Raw genomic sequence first — 19,110 nt, forward strand, 5'->3', positions numbered from 1 at the left:
CGCGTAGGTAAGGCGGGCTTGGAATAGCTTTCTAGGTTATTTAACGTTATTTTTAGGACGAAGAGAATGCCTGAAGAGTGGAGGTAGATTAAGATGATTCTGTTGTATAAGAACAAGGGAGATATCCAAAACTGCAATAACTATAGGGGTACCAAGTTGTTAAGCCATACGATGAAAGTGTGGGAGAGGGTGATCGAAAGGAGGATGAGGAGAAGTATGTCCATTTTCGAGAACCAGTTTGGTTTCATGCCGGGACGGTCGACTACTGAGGCTACTCACATTGTGAGGAGATTGGTGGAGCAATATAGGGCGATGAAAAAGGACTTGCATATGGTGTTCATTAACCTAGAGAAAGCTTATGACAAAGTCCCGATAGAGATCTATGGAGATGTTTGGAGGCTAAAAGAGTGTTTATAGCGTATATTAGAGTGATTCAGGACATGCATGATGGAGCTAAGATACAGGTTAAGGCAGCAAAAGGAGACTCTGGATACTTTCTGATTGAGATGGGGTTGCATTAGGGATCAACACTTAGTTCATTTTTATTTTCCTTGGCAATGGATGCATTGACGCGACACATTCAAGGGGAGGTGCCTTGGTACTTGTTATTTACGGATGACATAGTCCTGATTGATGAGACGCGAGGTGATGTTAACAAGAGGTTGGAGGTCTGGAGACATACTGTGGAGTCTAAAGGTTTCAAGTTGAGCAGGACCAAGACAAAATACTTGGAGTGCAAGTTCAGCAGTGTTACCCAGGAGGCAGACGAGGATGTGAGGCTTGATACACAAGTCATTCTCATGAGATAGAGTTTCAAGTATCTGGGTCTATAATTCAGAAGGATGGGGGGATAGATGAGGACGTCACACACAGTATCGGAGCAGGGTGGGTGAAGTGGAGGTTCGCTTTCGGTGTTTTGTGTGATAAGAATGTGTCGTTGAGACTTAAGGGTAAGTTCTACAAGGTAGTGGTTAGACCGACTATATTGTATGGGGAGGATTATTGGCTAGTCAAAGAACTCCCAAGTCCAACAGATGAAAGTAGATCAAATGAGGATGTTGAGATGGATGTATGGGCATACTAGGTTGGATAGAATTAGGAATGAAGTTATTCGGGACAAGGTGGGAGTGACCCATGTGGAGGAAAAGATGTGTGAGGTGAGGCTGAGATGGTTCGGTCATGTTAAGAGGAGAAGCACATATGCCCCAATTAGGAGGTGTGAGAGGTTGTCCTTGGGAGGTAAGGAAGGGGTAGAGGTAGGTCAAAGAAGTCTTGGGGGGAGGTGATCAGGCGGGACATGGCGCAGCTTGTGCTAACCGAGGACATGACCCTAGATAGAAGGGTGTGGAGGTTGAAGATTAGGGTAGAAGGTTAGTAGGTAGTCGTGTGTTTCCCTTTGTCTTCCCTAGTTCGATAGTATTAGTGTTAGTACGGTACCCTTTTATCCTTAGTTGGCTATTATCACATTTCTTGTTCTACTATTACTTGTCATCGGTATTGTTTACCTTGAAAATGGTAATTACAATTAGATTTAATTTTGTGGTTTTAAAAACACGTAATTTATTTTTATGCTAGTTGTTAAGAAATAGATGCTAACTGTGAGCTAGGAAAGCAAAATAAGAGTAAGAGTAAGTGTTGTTATTCAAACCAGACGCTTGTGAATTTGGGTGAATCAGGGTCTCGAGTTGGCCTAAACTGGGCCTCGAGGTTGAGCTAATGAGCTCGATTGGAGATGATCGATGGGGGGCTAATAGCTCCAAGGGCCTCAATAATGGTTCTTTATGATCAATGATGAGTAACAAATGAAGAACAATCAATGAAACACAATAAATGTAAGCAATAAATTAAAGGAAAGACAATAGAGAGTGTTTAAGTTAGAGAGCAGAGAATGGTCTTGTTCTTGTATTGAATATTATGTGTCTTTACAAAGTGACAAAGGTCCCCTTTATATAGGAGGGGAAATCCCAACATAGTACATATGCATTTATTACAAAAATAAACAGCTGGTACAACTATTTAATGTCACGGTACGGATTTGTGCTATTCTTGTAGACCTGGTCAGCTTCAACCATGTGCCTTTTGGGAATTTCCCGCTTGTCTAAGATAGCCCCCGATTCGTGCTTCCCTGAGGTCGAGCATCAGGAACCCTCGGGGTCGAACCTCGAGTTATGCTTCGAAGCTTCTGAAGACGTGCTCTGTGAAATGCCATATGATCACAAAATTGGACTCTTCGATTTTAGTTGTATACAGATAGTCCCCACATTTCTTAGAGTAAAATGATAAGAAACGGTCTTGAATTTTTGCCTCCTCGATACTCTCATTATGATGTCATCCTATCAAAGCATTAAATGCTATGACTCAAAGGCTGTGCAGAGGTTGCTGTCAACACGATTATCGAGAAGCCCACGAACAACCATTGATTCGACTCTTCCGCTTCTCAAACATTTCCCAAACGACTTCTATAAATACTTCAATTTGTTTGTAATTCACTTTTTTACAATATCTTCAAGTTTTTAGAGCTAAGTTCACAACTTTCTGCATCCATCTTCTTTCTGTGCTTGCTTATTCATCCTCTTTCTTTGAAATTAAGCTATAATCATGGCAAAAACTTCAAAAATGGTACCCCAGAAAGAGGGCGCCGCTTCTTCATCACACCCGCCCAATGGTAAACCAAAAATGCCTCCAAGTATTGAGCAACGTACCCCCGACCATTTCGATACGATCTCCGATTTTACCATTGAAAACCCACCTTTCACACCAGGCCGATGCGAGCCCATGTCTCGGTACATCAGTGTGATGACTGATACGAAGAGAGTTAAGGTGGACTGCCGATGGGGGGAGGGAGTGCAAGTAGAGATCCCCAAAGCTGAGGAAAGCATAGTAGACCAAAAAGTTGGTTTCCTCGGCGTATACACATACCCTTTTGCCCTGGGCCATTTAGATTCTTCTTCCCCAACGATAGATCAGATGATTCTTAACTTTTGCCGTTAGTACCGAGGGACACTCGATTAGATCTATCCTTTTTTCTGGAGGATTATTTATATGCTCAGATATTTCTCCAACCAGGTCGAGGGAATGACCTTCACCCTCAACCATTTGATCAGATTGTACAGCCCCTGTCTCTTCCGAGGGGGTCTAATCAAGCTTCAACATCGATCCGCCAAGATATTCTTTATGAACACTGATGAGGACAAAGACCGAGGATGGATAAGCAAGTTTGTCAGAGTAAGAACCTCGGACATCATCCTTGTTGATAAGATGTCATTCCCGGAGGAATGGAACATGAAGCGTGAGTATTATTACATCGAGCACATTTTGCTGCCCCTTCTTCTTCTTATGAATCGATTTTCTTTGACTATGTAGCCATCGTCTGGTTCCCCGGCGAGGTACAAGACCTCTCAGGATGGATCAAACGTTTAGACTCTGCTTTTCCATACGGCGAGCGTGCTTGGAGTGATTTGGCCAAGACGCGGTGGCAGGCTAAGAACCACGGTAAGCCCTTCTTGCTGTTGTTGCCAAATTTCATACAAGTATTCTTTATGGTGGTAAGTTTAATACATCATGCCTGTGCAGGCCTTGGAGATGGCGTGTTGATGAGACCACCTCCTCCTGGTAAAGAACAAACCTCGAAACCTCACAAGGGTAAGAAGAGGAAGAAGGAGGCGTCGGCCGAGTCTCCAGAATCAAAGAAACCCAAGGTCCGCAAGCTTAAGACCGATGCCACGGTCTTGACTTCGACTGCTACGGCAAGCCTTTGTGAAGATGATGATGATGGAGACCGCCCTTTGGTACAAAGGGTAGACAGAGTGTTGATGCTCCACAAGCTATTTGTCAGAAGGCTGCTGAGTCTGGGGTGGTCGATGTGGACCAAACTCGTGCTGAAGAGATCCCCGAGGAGGGTTTGGGTGCAATTCCCGAGTCTCGAGTTGGACATGGTACAGTCCGTGCCAGCGAACCTTCTGCTAGCGATCTTGGAGTGCCTGAGTCCAAAAATTTTCAGGGTTGAGAAGAGACCCCTATAGACATTGATATTGTGGGCGGCTTTGAATCGAGCCCTTCATTATCTCCCAGGGAAATAAGGGATGCCCAGATGAGGGGCGTCACTGATGAGGGGGCTTTTCAAGGAGAGGATGAGACATTCAAGGACTACTTCGTCGGTGTCGACAAGGACATGGGCCTTGACACCCTCATCTCTCTCGAGGAGGCTGAGAGGCTTCAAAAGTAGGTGATATTCTTGACATACCATTTGCGCTTTAAATTTTTACCCTTGCCTTTCTAACTTTTTTGTTGCAGGTCAAGAAATTGTACGACCAAACCTTCTCTAAGCTTCAAGATGAGCTCTCATGCCATGAGTAGGAGCTAGAGAAGCTCACATCGGAGCTAAATAAGTTGAAGGCTTCCTCTTCCCAAAAGGAAGAGGAGTTGAGTAAGCTTTAGGCAAGTCTGGAAGGAGTGCACCAGGAACAGATTAGCTTCACTGAGCAGGTAACACGGCATTCGTGTGTTCGTCTTCTTATCCTTATACTTGATGCTTACTATCTTGTTCCACCTTTGCAGATTGGGCAGAAAGATGCCCTGGTGGGGCAACTTCCAGAAGAGGTTGCAGCCAAGGATGCAGAGATCCTCGAGCTGAAAAGGCAGAATGGGTCCGTTACCTCTGAGAAAGACTTTCTGCGGGGAGAGCTTGCCTCGGCCCATGATCTTCTTCAAAATGCTCAGAATGAGGTCACTGCATTATCTGTGGCCAAGGCTGAGGCCAATGAAGATTCGTCCTCATACAAGAGAGATGCCGCCATCGCAAATGATCAAGCCGGAGAGATATCCGAGAAGGTCGAGCAGAAGCTGACTCGGGCCGTTGCTTATGCTCGTCTGTAAGCTAGGAGGCAGGCCTTCAAGGAAGCAAGTACCGAAGGTGTCAATCTCTCTGTTGAGATTGAGAAAGCCAGAACCTTGGAGGAAGAATCAGCCCCTTCAACTACTTCAGATGAGGACTCCGAAAGTGATTCAGACGGTAGCGAGGGTGAGGAATAAACTCGTGTCGTTCTTCCTACTTCTCTTTTTCTTTCTTTTTATGTATGGGCTCCTTGGGGGAGTTTTGTAAAGACATATTTTGTAAATGTATTTTTGAGAATGCAAAGAGACCCTTCTGTTCCAAGTCTTCAAATTTTATTTTTCAGTGCTTATGCAAAGCTTGCTTTTGAATTTTTCAGAGCCCATATTTGGGATAGTAGAGACCCTCAAGATCGGGCACTATCCCGAGGTTAGATTGATAGCCCTTTCGGAGCCACTTTGGTAGTATCAAAGATCCTTGAGGTCGGGCACCATCTCAAGGCTAGAGTGATGTTGATAGCTCCTTAGAGCCTATTTTTATATTTGTCATAGATCCTCGAGATTGGGTACCATCTCGAGGCTAGACTGATATTGATGGCTCCTTAGAGCCTACAGTTATAGTAACAGAGATCCTCGAGATCGGGCACCATCTCGAGGCTAGATTGATACAGGAATATTGACCCCTCGAATGCTGTATGACAACGTCATTCATATGACATGGCCATGAAGTGACTGAGGTAGTCCTGCCTGTACACTTCCCTAAAAGTGATAATGGCCTAGTCAGGATTAATTGGCCTTCATAGTAGCCTTCGCCTTCAGATCCGCTCATACTCCCGGTATTATCATCATCATCGCTATTTTGATCAACTATCCTTCTTGTAGAGCTTTTCTTCCTTGCATCAGTCCTTTCACTATTTTAATTCGAAGCTTTCTCCTAAGTTTTCATTTCCCTTCTCTCGTTTCACCATAGTTATGGCTGCTATGCCAAAATCCATTCACCAAAAAGAGGAGAGTTCTGCCTCTACTTCTCGCTCGGTTGGTGGTACACCGCCGATGTTTGGTGAGCTAACCTCGAAGTGATTTGTCTCGAGGAGGGATTTTATGTTAGAGAGACCATCCAACGTTTAGGGCCACTGGGAGCATGCATCGAGGTTCATTTCATCAATAGGAGAGGAACACCTCGGAGCGGTTAGGAGAGACTGCGGATGGGGAGAAAAGGTCGTACTACAAGTACCTTCCATGGAAGAGAGAATCATGGCTCATGTAGAGGGGTTTTTGAACGTATATACGTACCCCTTTACCTTGGGCCCTCTTGATAGAGTCGTGCTCGAGTTTTCCAGAAGATATCGGGTTATCGTTGCACAGGTTCACCTGTCGTTTTGGAGGATAGTGTTGATGATGAGGTTCTTTGCAGATAAGGCCGAGCTCAAGTTCACCCTCAACCATCTTATTAGATTGTATCGACCCTTGCATTACCGAGGCCTGATTACTTTACGGCATCGATCCACCCGGCCCTTTGTTACTAGTAATGAAGAAAATGGGGACCGAGGGTGGATGAGTCGATTTGTCCAAGTGCGGACTGTCGATATTATCCCCGCTGAGTTTCTGCCATTTCCTGAGAAATGGAATTTCACACATAAGTGGTACACTTGTGTTTTTATCATTTTTGCTCATGGTGGAGGCAGACTCCGTAAACACGCTCTCCTTCTCTTTTCTCCAGCAATCCCGTGGCTGCTATACGAGGTCCCCGACCTGGCGGATTAGACTCGAAAATTGGCAGCTCGCTCGACTTACGATGAGCGTAAGAAGCGAGATCTGTCCAAAGGTAGATGGGAGGCCAAACACTATGGTACGTGCTGTGTGGTTTGTTTTCTTTGAAAGGTACTTTCTTTTATGTGTATTAACTCCATCACCGCAGGCATTAGAGAATTTTATTAGATGAGACTGTGCCCCCTGGGAGAGGAGGAAGGATCACCGGTTTCGAGGCCGAAGAATGATAATAAACGGAAGGAATCCTTGAAGGACGAGGGCACTCATAGTGAGGCAAGCCTTGCTCAGAGGTTCAAAGAAGATGTATCAACTGAGCGTACAGCACACGAGGCTTCTAGCCTCGGAAAAATGGTTCCTCTTTTATCTCCTTCTTCTTTTCCCGTCGAAGGTACTTCGAGGGATAAAGATTTTCTACCGCCATCTTCTTATCCCGTCGAAGGTACTTTAAGGGATAAAGATTTTCTGCCGCCATCTTCTTTTCCCGTCGAAGGTACTTCAAGGGATTTTCGAGGTCAGGGGCCGCCTAAATCAAGCGGGGTCTCGAGCGATCATACCCCCACCGAGTGCGGTTCGACTGGGGCTGATGAGACCAGGCAAGTAGATGTACGTTCAACTTTTGAGAAGGCTCAACGGCTCTATTCTGTGGTGAGTTTTGGTTGACTTTGTTGGTTTTTCGGTTTTGCATTTTCATTTTCTCACTGAGCTTCTTTTTCATAGGCTTTTAATAAGCTCATATTCGAGTTGCTCCGCTGTGAAGCCAGGTTGCAAAAAGCCTTGGACGGGGAGAAACCCCTCAGGCTTCTCTGTAATAAAAAGGAAAAGGAGTTTAGACACCTTCGGTATGAGGCGAATCAAAGCCTAAACTACGAAGGCCGCCTCGAGAAACATGTAACCTTTGTCTCGAGGGAATGCATGCTTTTTATTCTATCCTCAAAGATTAATATTTTGATACTTTAATTGAGGAGCAAGACGGAGGACTTGGAACGCCTTTAGGGCAAAGTTGGTCAAGCAAAGTATGAGTGTAATGAGCTAAGGGCTCAGATAGATGCCCAAATTGCGGCCAAGAAGAATGTTTTGGCCAAGGCTTCTACCCTCGAGGTGCAACTTCGGAATGCTCGTAAAAATATCTCGGTCCAAACAAGCAGGATTACAAGGCTCGAGTTTGACCTTTTGAAGATGAAGGCCGAGGTCGTAGACGCCCGGGCTAAAGCTGAAGAGATTCAAGCTAAGGTTAATAATAAAGTGGCCATCTATTTAAAAGATGTTGCGACGCTCGAGCTGAGTTGAGAGGGGCTTCCGATCAGGAGAGCAAAAGCAATGAATATGCCTAGTACAAATCTCGGAGGAAAACCCTCGAGGAAATCCACGTTAGGGGCTTCGATCTCTCGGAAGAGATAGAGCAGGCCAAGGCGGATGAATACGACACCAAGTTCCTCGACCCGATACCGAATATAATGATAAAGAGGCCGATGGGGCCGAAGTCCCCGAAGGGAAAGTAGACTAGGCTTTTTCTTTCTAATTCTATGTACAATGCTCTTAGAGAACATATGTAACTGAAGCCTTGTATCATTTCTGATATACATATAAAAGGAAACCTTTCGGTTTTCCCCCTTCGTGAATTTCTCTTTGCTTGTGTATGCCTTTCTTTTGTTTTGAATTTTGACGTTTGTCAATGATCAGCCAGACGAGTTGGCCTTCAAGATAAAACCCTTAGGTTTACAAGCCGGCCATGAGGCTTGTTGGGCTGGCCCGTAGGCTTTTACGCATTTGCCCTTAGGCACTTTTTAGTTAACCGTTTAAGGCTCAGTCTTCGAGTCGAGTTTCGACTCGGGCTCATCGACCCTTAAGTTTTTGAATTTTAAGCTAGCTCTCAGTCTCTTACGCGTTGGGTCGGCACGACTCTAATATGGACTGGCGCTTAGGCTCTTACACATTGGGTCGGTACGACCTTTAATATAGGCTGACGCTTAGGCTCTTACGTATTAGGTCGGTACGACCCCTAATATAAGCTGACGCTTAGACTTTTACGCATTGGGTCGGTACGACCTTTAATATAAGTTGGCGCTTAGGCTCTTACGCGTTGGGTCGGTATGACCTTTAATATAAGATTTATTTTTCCCTCGTTAAAGACTTTTTGAAATTTTTGTGTTCGTCCGACTCTTCGATGGTTTGATAAGGACCTTAATTGTGAGCCGTTATTTAATGATAAATGAGCACCTTAGAGGTTTCGCTCGATGGCTGAATTGTCTCAAAGCCTTTTTATTGTTTGGAGCTGATATGATCAAAGCTCTTTTGCTTATGCCGAGGGTAGCCTGATTAATCGGTTCTTTTCGAAGTATTTTCGAAGTAATTGAAGGCCTGTGATTTTATGGCGATGGTCGGGCATCACCGAGTCACGTTAGTTTGGCCGGAGCCTTGTGATCGTAGTCATTGTGTTTGACCGTAGCCTTTTATTCCCCGAGTGAGGTAGCCTCGGCGTCTATATCAAGGGTATGCCCTTTTAGGGGTCTCACAAGTTCGAATATGCAGCCTTGACTTTAAGATCAGGATTATGCCTTTTGTAAGGTCTTATAAATTTGAACATGCCTTACTTGAGGTCTTACATATGTTTTGGTTACTTGGAACAAGTATAATTCATGCCTTGCTTAAGGTCTTATAGATTTGGTATTGCCTTATGGAGGTCTTACATTTTCTAGTATTGCCACATGGAGAGCTTTCAGGCTCGAGGTTGCCTGCTTATGGTCTTATGGCCTCGAGTTTTTGGTAGCTCGACGGGTGACAATTGGTAACAGTCCCCGAGATATCGAAAGTTTTTGGCTCTGGAGCCATTCTTTTTAATCTTGATGTTTCCTCATTGAGGGCTTATGAACTCGAAGTTTTTGGCCCGGAGGTCTTACGACTTTGAGTTTTTGATGTCAGTTCCCGAGTGTTCGGGAAATTTCTGGCCCTGGGGTCGCTTCTTGTAGAAATAGAGAACTTCTTTGAAGCACGAAGCATTTTGATGGTAAAAATACTCCTTTTATTACTTGGTACAAGTATACATGTTTTCATCGTTGAGGGTTCGATTATTCTATGTGGACACGATTCATTTGACTATTTGGACCGATACATCATTTTTCTATCGAGACTCCCCTTGGCTTATCCTGATTTCTCTAGGAAGATGATCTCCCGGGGGGGATGCCCCCCAGTATTCGAGGTTGATTGAAGGGAAGCCTTGAATACTTGTTAAGTTCTCCTTAGGTAGCATATAGATGTTGCCTCGTTAAAAACCTTGCCGGTAAAACCCTTATTGGGATAAAATCCGATCGAAGGAAAAAAGTGCAACGCATGCTTTAAAACCTAAGGTCTTCAAGCTAGAAGGTGCTTCGATATTTCTAGCCGGACACCTGCACACAGGTTAGTGTAAGATGTAAATAAAAAAGAGACGGTTATACTTTAGTAGTGATGGTGTTTTGAGCCTTAATATGCTTCAACTACTCGCTTCGGGGACGCGGTACGGTTCTTTGCTCATTCACTCGGGTGCAACCGAGAATGTAGCTTGTGATTGCTACTTCGTTGTTTGCTTATCCTTTGGCTCCTTCGGTGTTTAAGGTGTCGATGTTGGTGCCATATCGTGCACTGCGAACATCTCTCTTGCTATATGCTACTCCCCGTATACCGTTTTTATTTCGTCCTTCGTTGGAAACTTCATCATCTTATAAAGGGTTGATGGTATTGCTCTCATGCAATGTATCCACGTCCTTCCAAGCAAGGCATTGTATTTCATGTCTCCTTCGATGACATGAAACTTGACATTTTGGGTTGTGCCAGCCACGTTGACTGGGAGGGTGATTTCCCCTTTTGTTGTCTCGCTTGCCATGTTGAATCCGTTTATGACTCGAGAGGCGGGCACGATTTGGTCGAGCAGTCCGAACTGCTCTACCACCCTCGACCTGATAATATTGGCCGAGCTACCTGGATCCACAAGCACATGTTTAATTTGAAATGTGTTCACAAGGAAATAAATTACCAATGCGTTGTTATGAGGCTGAAACAGGGCCTCGATATCCGCTTCGCTGAGTGTGAGAGCGTCCTCGGGTATATAACCTTGAGTTTGCTTTTCCATGGTAATGGATATTTTTGTTCTTTTGATAATAGATTCCTGTGGGATATCGATTCCTCCAACGATCATGTGGATGACATGTTGTGGCTCTTCTGTTTCATTTTTCATATTTGCCTTTTTTTCCCGAAATTGATTTTTGGCTCGGTCGATGAGGAACTCTCGGAGGTGCCTTTTGTTAAGTAGTCGGACTACTTCTTCTCGAAGATGTCTGCAATCTTCGGTCCTATGACCGTGTGTGTCATGAAATTCGCACATCAGGTTAGGGTTCCTTTGCGACGGGTCTGATAGTATGGGTTTTGGCCACCTGGTGTCTTTAATTTTACCTATGGCTGATACGATGTCTGAAACATCGACATGAAGTTATACTCAGATAACCGGGGTGCCTCCGTCAGCCCTGCATATCTATCAAATCCGGCTCTTCTCACGAGTCCCCGAGGATTCTGACCTCGATCTACCCTTCGATCGTTTCGGGGTATGTTACGCCTTGGAGAGTTTCTTCGATCTTCAGTGTATGGTTGGTACCTTTCCTTGTTTGGCTTTGGCTCCTTTTCCAGAAGTCTGCTAGGATATACTGAGCCCGAGGGGGCTCCCAGTTGGTCGTCCTCGACCCTAATCTTTGATTGATATCGGTTGTGGACATCTGCCCAAGTCACGGCGGGATATTCAACCAAGTTCTGCTTTAGCTGCTTCGAAGCTACCGAGATTCATTCGTTCAAACCTTGGGTGAAGGCCTGCACTGCCCAGTTATCGGAGACTGGTTGTAACTCCATTCGCTCCATTTGAAAGCGAGATACAAACTCCCATAACATCTCTTTTTCTCTCTATTTGATTTTGAAGACGTGTGATTTCCTTGTAGCAACCTTGATGGCACCAACATGTGCCTTTATAAAAGAATCTAACAGCACGGCGAATGAGTCTATCGAATTCGGGGATAGGATGTGATACCACATCATGGCCCCCTTTGAAAGTGTTTCCCCGAATTTTTTCAATAGGATGGATTCAATTTCGTCATCTTTCAGGTCATTTCCCTTTACAGCACAAGTGTAAGCAGTGACATGCTCGTTGGGATCCGAAGTTCCGTTGTACTTCGGAAGATCGGACATTCTGAATTTCTTCGGGTTGGGTTTTGGAGCGGCACTTGATGGGAATGGCTTTTGTACGAATTTCTTTGAATCAACACCCTTCAGAATCGGGGGTGCGCCTGGGATCTGATCGACCCTTGAATTGTAGGTCTCCACCTTTTTGTCATTAGCTTCTATCTTCTTTTCGCCTGATTCTATCCTCTTTGTGAGGTCCTCGAACATCTTCATAATAGCGGGGTCGATTGCTGACATGTTGTTGCTCGATCTCTCCAGCACCTGTTCGGCTTGAGGAACCGTTTCCGACACTATTGTGCTTGGAGTTTTTTGGTGGATTTGCAGTTGAGCAATCACTAACTATTGTGCCTGCAACATTTCAAAAATGACATGAATGCTAACCTCTCGTTCCTCCCGAGCTGGGGTTTTCTGAGCTTCTTACTGGTTTTCTTGGCGTATATTCCCATTAGTGTGGGAGCTTATATCTACGTGTTAGGCGTGCGTGAGACCACATCCACGGGAATAGGCTCTGGTGCGTCCTCAGGGTTTAGCAGTGGTATATCGGCGCCTGGAACAACTACACCATTCTCTCAATGATCCTCATGATCATTGTTTTCAGGTGCATTCACTGAGTTAGACATCTTGACCTGAAATCAAAGATTCTTGGACAAGAAAAAGTGTGAAGAATAACTTGCGTTTTTTAGTAAACCAGCACTAAAACAATCACTATTATTTAGCCCCACGGTGGACGCCAAACTGTTTACCTTTAAAATGGTAATTACAATTAGATTTGATTTTGTGGTTCTAAAAATACGTAATTTATGCTAGTTGTTAAGCAATAGATGCTAAATGTGTGTCATGACCCAGATTTTCCACCCTCGGGAGTCGTGATGGCGTCTACTCGTGAAAGCTAGGCAAGCTAACTATTAAGGTTTTAACCTATTAGCAATCAACCCAAATAGATATAAACAATGACTATAGCTAAACAAATGAAAAGCACGGAAGAGTTATAACAAAACCAAATAATCCAATACATGTCTACCCATGGATCTGGTGCAACAATTTCACGAACAACTAAGATTTTTACTACAAACACAAGTCTAAAAAGAAAAGTACAACTATTCTCGGAATGAAAAGAGACAGCAGAAAACTAAAACAGGGAAGGGAGACTTTAGGCTCTACGGACGCCAACAGATCTACCTTGGTCTCCCTGGACTGAAGGCAGCTAACTCAGCTACTCACCGGGTCCGGTACTGAAATCTGCACAAAAGAGTGCAGAGTGTAGTATCAGTATAACCGACCACATGTACTGAGTAAGTGTCGAGTCTAACCTCGGCGAAGTAGTGATGAGGCTAGGACACGACAATCAAATATATACATATGCAGTTAAATCATATACAACAAAATTATAATAACATGAATCAACAGAATACTGTGGAAAGGGGACATGCTGTGGCAGATATCAGATTCTAACTATAAACCAATAAAGAAGCATCAATAAAGAAGCATAATGAATATCATATCTATATCAACACGAATAATGAAATAGTAACACGTGCACAACATCACCCTTCGTGCTTTTACTCTTGTCCTCACCATATGAAATAACAGAAACAACACGACATCATCCTTCGTGCATTACCTCTCATAATCATGGCACGGTATCACCCTTCGTGCACTATTCCTCACAATATCGGCACGACATCACCCTTCGTGCATTAACTCTCAAATCATGGAACGGTATCACCCTTTGTGCATTAACACTCATAATATCGGTACGGCATCACCCTTCGTACATTACACTCACTCACGATATCATGCACAACATCACCCTTTGTGCTTTACGCTCTTCCTCACTCAAACAATAGAAACAATACGTCCTGGCAAGGGAATCAACAATATCAACAAAAATATCCCGGCAAGGGATTCATCTATAACCAATCTCGTTTTGAACAATTACGTTACAAAATGAAACTCAACTTGAATCAATACTCAACAATATTCAATTACCAAGAAACTCTCATAAGCTTTGTTCAACATCGATAATTGTCAATTTAAGCGTGGACAGTGAATACTAAAGTCATAACAATCATGGTATAAGACCCACGGGAATGCTTGACACCAACGTATAGATACTCGTTACCACAACTATACGTCGTACTCGTACTAACACATAGCAAATAAGACCACAACTTATATTCCATCAAGCTAAGGTTAGGCGAAACACTTATCTCGATTCCACAGACAAGATTAAGCTTTAATTACCGCTTTACCTCTCGATTCTACCTCCAATTCGCTTGTATCTAATCATAATTTACTTAATAATATTAATAAATGCTAAATAAACCAATTCTAATGCATGAAAATATGTTTACCATTGTCTTTCCCAAAAATTCAAAAAAATTGACCTCGGGCCCTCTTAGTCAAAACCCGAAGTTCTAACCAAAATCCGATTACCCATTCACTCACTAACTCAAATATGAAATTAGTTTTGAAATCCTACCTCAAATTGAGGTCCAAATCCCCAAAATTTAAAAATCCTAATTTCTACTCAAAACACCTAATTTCCCATGAAAAATCCTAGATTTTGAAGTGAAATCATGTAAAAAGATGTTATAGATTGAAGAAAATAAGTTAGAAATCATTTACCTATGATCTGGGGAAGAACTCTCTTCAAGAAAATCGCCTATGGGAGTTTAGGTTTTCAGAAAATTGTAAAATGATGAAGAATCCCGTCAAAATCCCACTTAACAGGTCGCAGATGTCGCAATTGCGACCAGGTGCGAACCCTTTGAAAACCTGCTGACTTTGCATTTGCGAAGGGGGCGTCGTATTTGCGATAATGGACCTTCACAATTTCCAGCCCAGTGATCGCATTTGCGATGAGGGCCTGCTCAGGCTTGGTTCGCAATTGCGACACTTTGGTCGCATTTCGCAAGCCTGATCATTTCGCAATTGCGAAGCCTGATCTCGCAATTGCGAGATCAGATGCCTGGGCAAAAATACCAGATGCACAACTGCAATTTCCCAAGTCCAAATCACTCCGTAGCCTATCCAAAACTCATCTGAGCCCGCGAGACTCCAAACCAAACATGCACGCAAGTCTAAAAACATCATACTGACTTGCTCGTGCAATCAAATCATCAAAATAACATCAACAATTACGAATTTAACCTCAAATTCATGAAATTCTTTAAGAACATTGAAATTTCCATTTTCTCATCTAAGGGTCTGATTTATACCAAATCAACTCCGATTCTTACCAAATTTCACAAATTCGACTTTATTATTATTTTAAACCTGTACCGGGCTCCGTAACCAAAATACGAGACAAATACCATAATAAAAATGCATCATTCATTTCAAAAAGTCTTTATATTTTCTAGAAAATATTTTTCTTTAAAAAAATCTTTTCTCGGGCTAGGGATCTCGGAATTCGATTTCGGGCATACGCCCGAGTCCCATATTTTATTATGGACTCTACGGGATCGTCAGATCACGGGTCCGGGTTCGTTTACCAAGAATGTTGACCAAAGTCAACTTTAATCAATTTTAAAGGCCAAATTCATTATTTTTCTTAAAATTCACATAAGAGCTTTCCGGAAATGCGCCACGACTATGCACGCAAATCGAGGTAAAACAAAATGAGGTTTTAAGACCCCGGGACACAGTTTTGACTTCTAAAACAAGATATAACCTTTTGGGTCATCACAGTGTGAGCTAGGAAAGCAAAGTAAAAGTAAGAGTAAGTGCTGTTATTCAAACCAGTCGATCGTGAATCGGGGTCTCGAGTTGGCCTCGAGGTTGAGCTAATAATCTCGATTGGAGATGATCGATGGGGGACTAACAGCTCCAAGGGACTCAATAATGGCTCTTTATGATCAATGATGAGTAATAAATGAAGAGCAATCAATAAAACACAATAAATGTAAGCAATAAATCAAAGGAAAGACAATGGAGAGCGTTTAAGTTAGAGAGCAGAGAATGTTCTTGTTCTTGTATTGAATATCATGTGTCTTTACAAAGTGACAAAGGTCCCCTTTATATAGGAGGGGGAATCTCAACATAGTACATATGCATTTATTACAAAGATAAACAGCTGGTACAACTATTTAATGTCACGGTACGGACTTGTACTATTCTTGTAGACTTGGTCAGCTTCAACCATCTGCCTTTTGGGAATTTCCTGCTTGTCTAAGATAGCCACCGATTTGTGCTGTCCCGAGGTCGAGCATCGGTAACCCTCGGGGTCGAACCTCGAGCTATGCTTCGAGGCTTCTGAAGAGGGGTTGTGAAATGCCATATGATCAAAAAATTGGACTCTCCGATTTTAGCCGTATACAGGTACTTCCGTAGTTTTCTAGTAGTACTTTGTTCATATTTGCGTTTGCTACCTTGAATTTAGTTTTCTAAATATATTGTCTTGCTATTACTTGTTATCGGTACCCTTTTCATATTCTCTATTACTATCTTCGATTTAGTTTTCTAATTATATTGTCTTGCTATTACTTGATATTAGTGCTTCTTTCACCATCTTTAGCCGAGGGTCTATCGGAAACAGTCTCTCTGCCCTTTCAGAGTGGGGGTAAGGCTGCGTATATCCTATCCTCCCTAAACCCCACTTGTGGGAGTACACTGGATTTGAACTTTTTATTAAAAATTCGACCTTTATCGATTGAATTTGCATTCTTTGGCATTATTTGATGTCCTTGAATTGATTTTGGTGTTGTTGTTATTGTAGTAGTTTCTTTTTGCCTTTTTCTTCTTTTTTCACCGTTAAAAACCTGCGTTTTACAACTAAAAAAATCCAAGAAGGAATGCAATGGTTATTATAGTGACGGATCCCGAAAGTTTGTGACTCTTCATTTCTTAAGTCGGGAAACGAATCACATTTATAAACAGTCAAAACTTCTTTGTAAACATTTTCACAATTTTTGAAGTATGCCTACAATTCAATGCATACACTTGAATCATAAACATTGGTTCACATATGACATAACCGGTTCATATTTTAGAGGCGTGAACTTCCCGACAAATAGAAATTCTGTCACAGTGGAAAGGAATCTCCATGTATTCGTTTCTTATTGAGTTTTCTCTTTTGCTATAGAAAATTTTCATTGCTTAATTTTGCTTTCATGGACATGATATTTTAGCACATATGAGTTTGGATAGCATCAAAAGGAGTAAATTGGGTGAGATTTACTTCTCGTACCTGAATTTTAAATCAACATGCTTCAGATAATATGAGTTGATAGAGGAAATTTAGTTTATGACATAACAATGTAATCCATTGTGCACTTGAGAACAGAATCGGCTTTTGAACATTGAGAAATATACAGAATTGTTATCTTAATTTTTCTTAAACTTTTGCTTTTATGTAACTTTGAATTTGAAGCTTGAGAATAGAATTGATTTTAGTATATTGAGAAATGTATAAAATTACTATAATACTATATTAATTTAGAAAATAAATAACAGAGATATTATCTTAGTTTTGTCTTCATTTTGCTCTTCTTTTTTCATTTTTTTTTCTGTTAGACAATTTAACATATCCATTTATGTGTTAGGACCGAAAAATCAGGTGTTATACGGAAGCTAGCAAAGCAAACCTTGAGCGATGATAAATCATACAACAAAAAGAAATATACCAAAAGAGACACAAATATTTAACGTGGTTCGGTCAACTGACTTACGTCTACAACGGAGATGAGCAATCCACTATATAAAAAAAAAGTACAAAATATCGAGAGAACAACTTCACGAAGAGGCAAACACAAGTGACACACTAACACTTGTCTCGTAAAGTTCTCCCCCTAAACACTACTCTCAAGCCCCTATAGCTACATTGTGGATGCTGCTGAATGAGAAGGATGGATCCTCAATTTATAGAAGTCCAAACCTTTTCCTACAAGAAAAAGGACTAGCCAAGTATAGGAGAATTATAATTTCCTTCTACAAAAAAGGAAAACCCAATTAAGGTAATTATATTGCCCTTTCCTTCAACAAATAGAAAAACCAAATATGGTAAGAAAATTATGGCAAATACCTAACAATTCTCCCCCTTGGCCGGAATTTTCTAACAAAATAAACTCGATCCACCTTCTTCACATAACCTTTAACAGGTTGCATCTCCAAATCTCCACCACAAAGTTTGTCTCAACGTGCGTAGCACACTGGTCAAATTTCTCAGACAAAAATCACGATTATCGTCAAATATGTTGCGCCTAGAACTGAACCCGCCAAGATGAACCTGTCTTGAACCTCGCTCTGATACCACTTGTTAGGACCGAAAAATTTAGGTGTTATACGGAAGCTAGCAAAGCAAACCTTGAGTGAAGATAAATCATACAACAAAAAGAAATATACCAAAAGAGACACAAATATTTAACGTGGTTCGGTCAACTGACTTACGTCCACAGCGGAGATGAACAATCCACTATATAAAAAAAGAGTACAAAATATCGAGAGAACAACCTCACGAAAAGGCAAACACAAGTGACACACTAACACTTGTCTCGTAAATTTCTCCCCCTAAACACTACTCTTAAGCCCCTATGGCTACATTGTGGATGCTGCTGAATGAGAAGGACGGATCCTCAATTTATAGAAGTCCAAACATTTTCCTACAAGAAAAAGGACTAGCCAAGTATAGGAGAATTATAATTTCCTTCTACAAAAAAGGAAAACACAATTAAGGTAATTATATTTCCCTTTCCTTCAACAAATAGAAAAACCAAATATGGTAAGAAAATTATGGCAAACACCTAACATTATGAGCTCTTTTACGATTTCAAACTTTTCTAAGTCTCTTATAATTTCTTTTCATGACGTTTGGCCATCTCTTTTCTTTTCTTTCTTTTTAAGATGGTGTACTGACTTAGCGTAAATTAATTACAGCATAAATCAATATTTACTGTCTTTTGACATTTTATGTAGGGAAGTAACTTGGGAAAACAATAATAATACTGCAATAATATTATTTGTAAGCAAATACACGAATTGGCTTGAGTCGTGCTAGGCACTGTCCTAAGAAACTATTTCATCAATGTGCAATGTTTCCCCAGGATTAAACAATTCCATCTCTATTTAAATAGAGGATACAAGAATCATCAAATTATTAAAATTACAAACCGAGCTAGTTAAAAGAGGGGAACAAAAGAAATTAAACTACTAAACTTTAAGAAGGAAAAACAACAAAGGAAAGCCGATGAAGACCGAAATTAGAAGGATTTCTTATCTTGCTAATCATTGTTTTCTTATCTAATTGAGAGCCTATATAGGCACATGTGCATGGATTCAACATGCTAAGGGAAAAGAACGTGGCAAAGCAAT

The sequence above is a fragment of the Nicotiana tabacum genome, chromosome 1, assembly GCF_000715075.1.
Source record: "Nicotiana tabacum cultivar K326 chromosome 1, ASM71507v2, whole genome shotgun sequence".
In the NCBI taxonomy this organism is placed as follows: Eukaryota; Viridiplantae; Streptophyta; class Magnoliopsida; order Solanales; family Solanaceae; genus Nicotiana; species Nicotiana tabacum.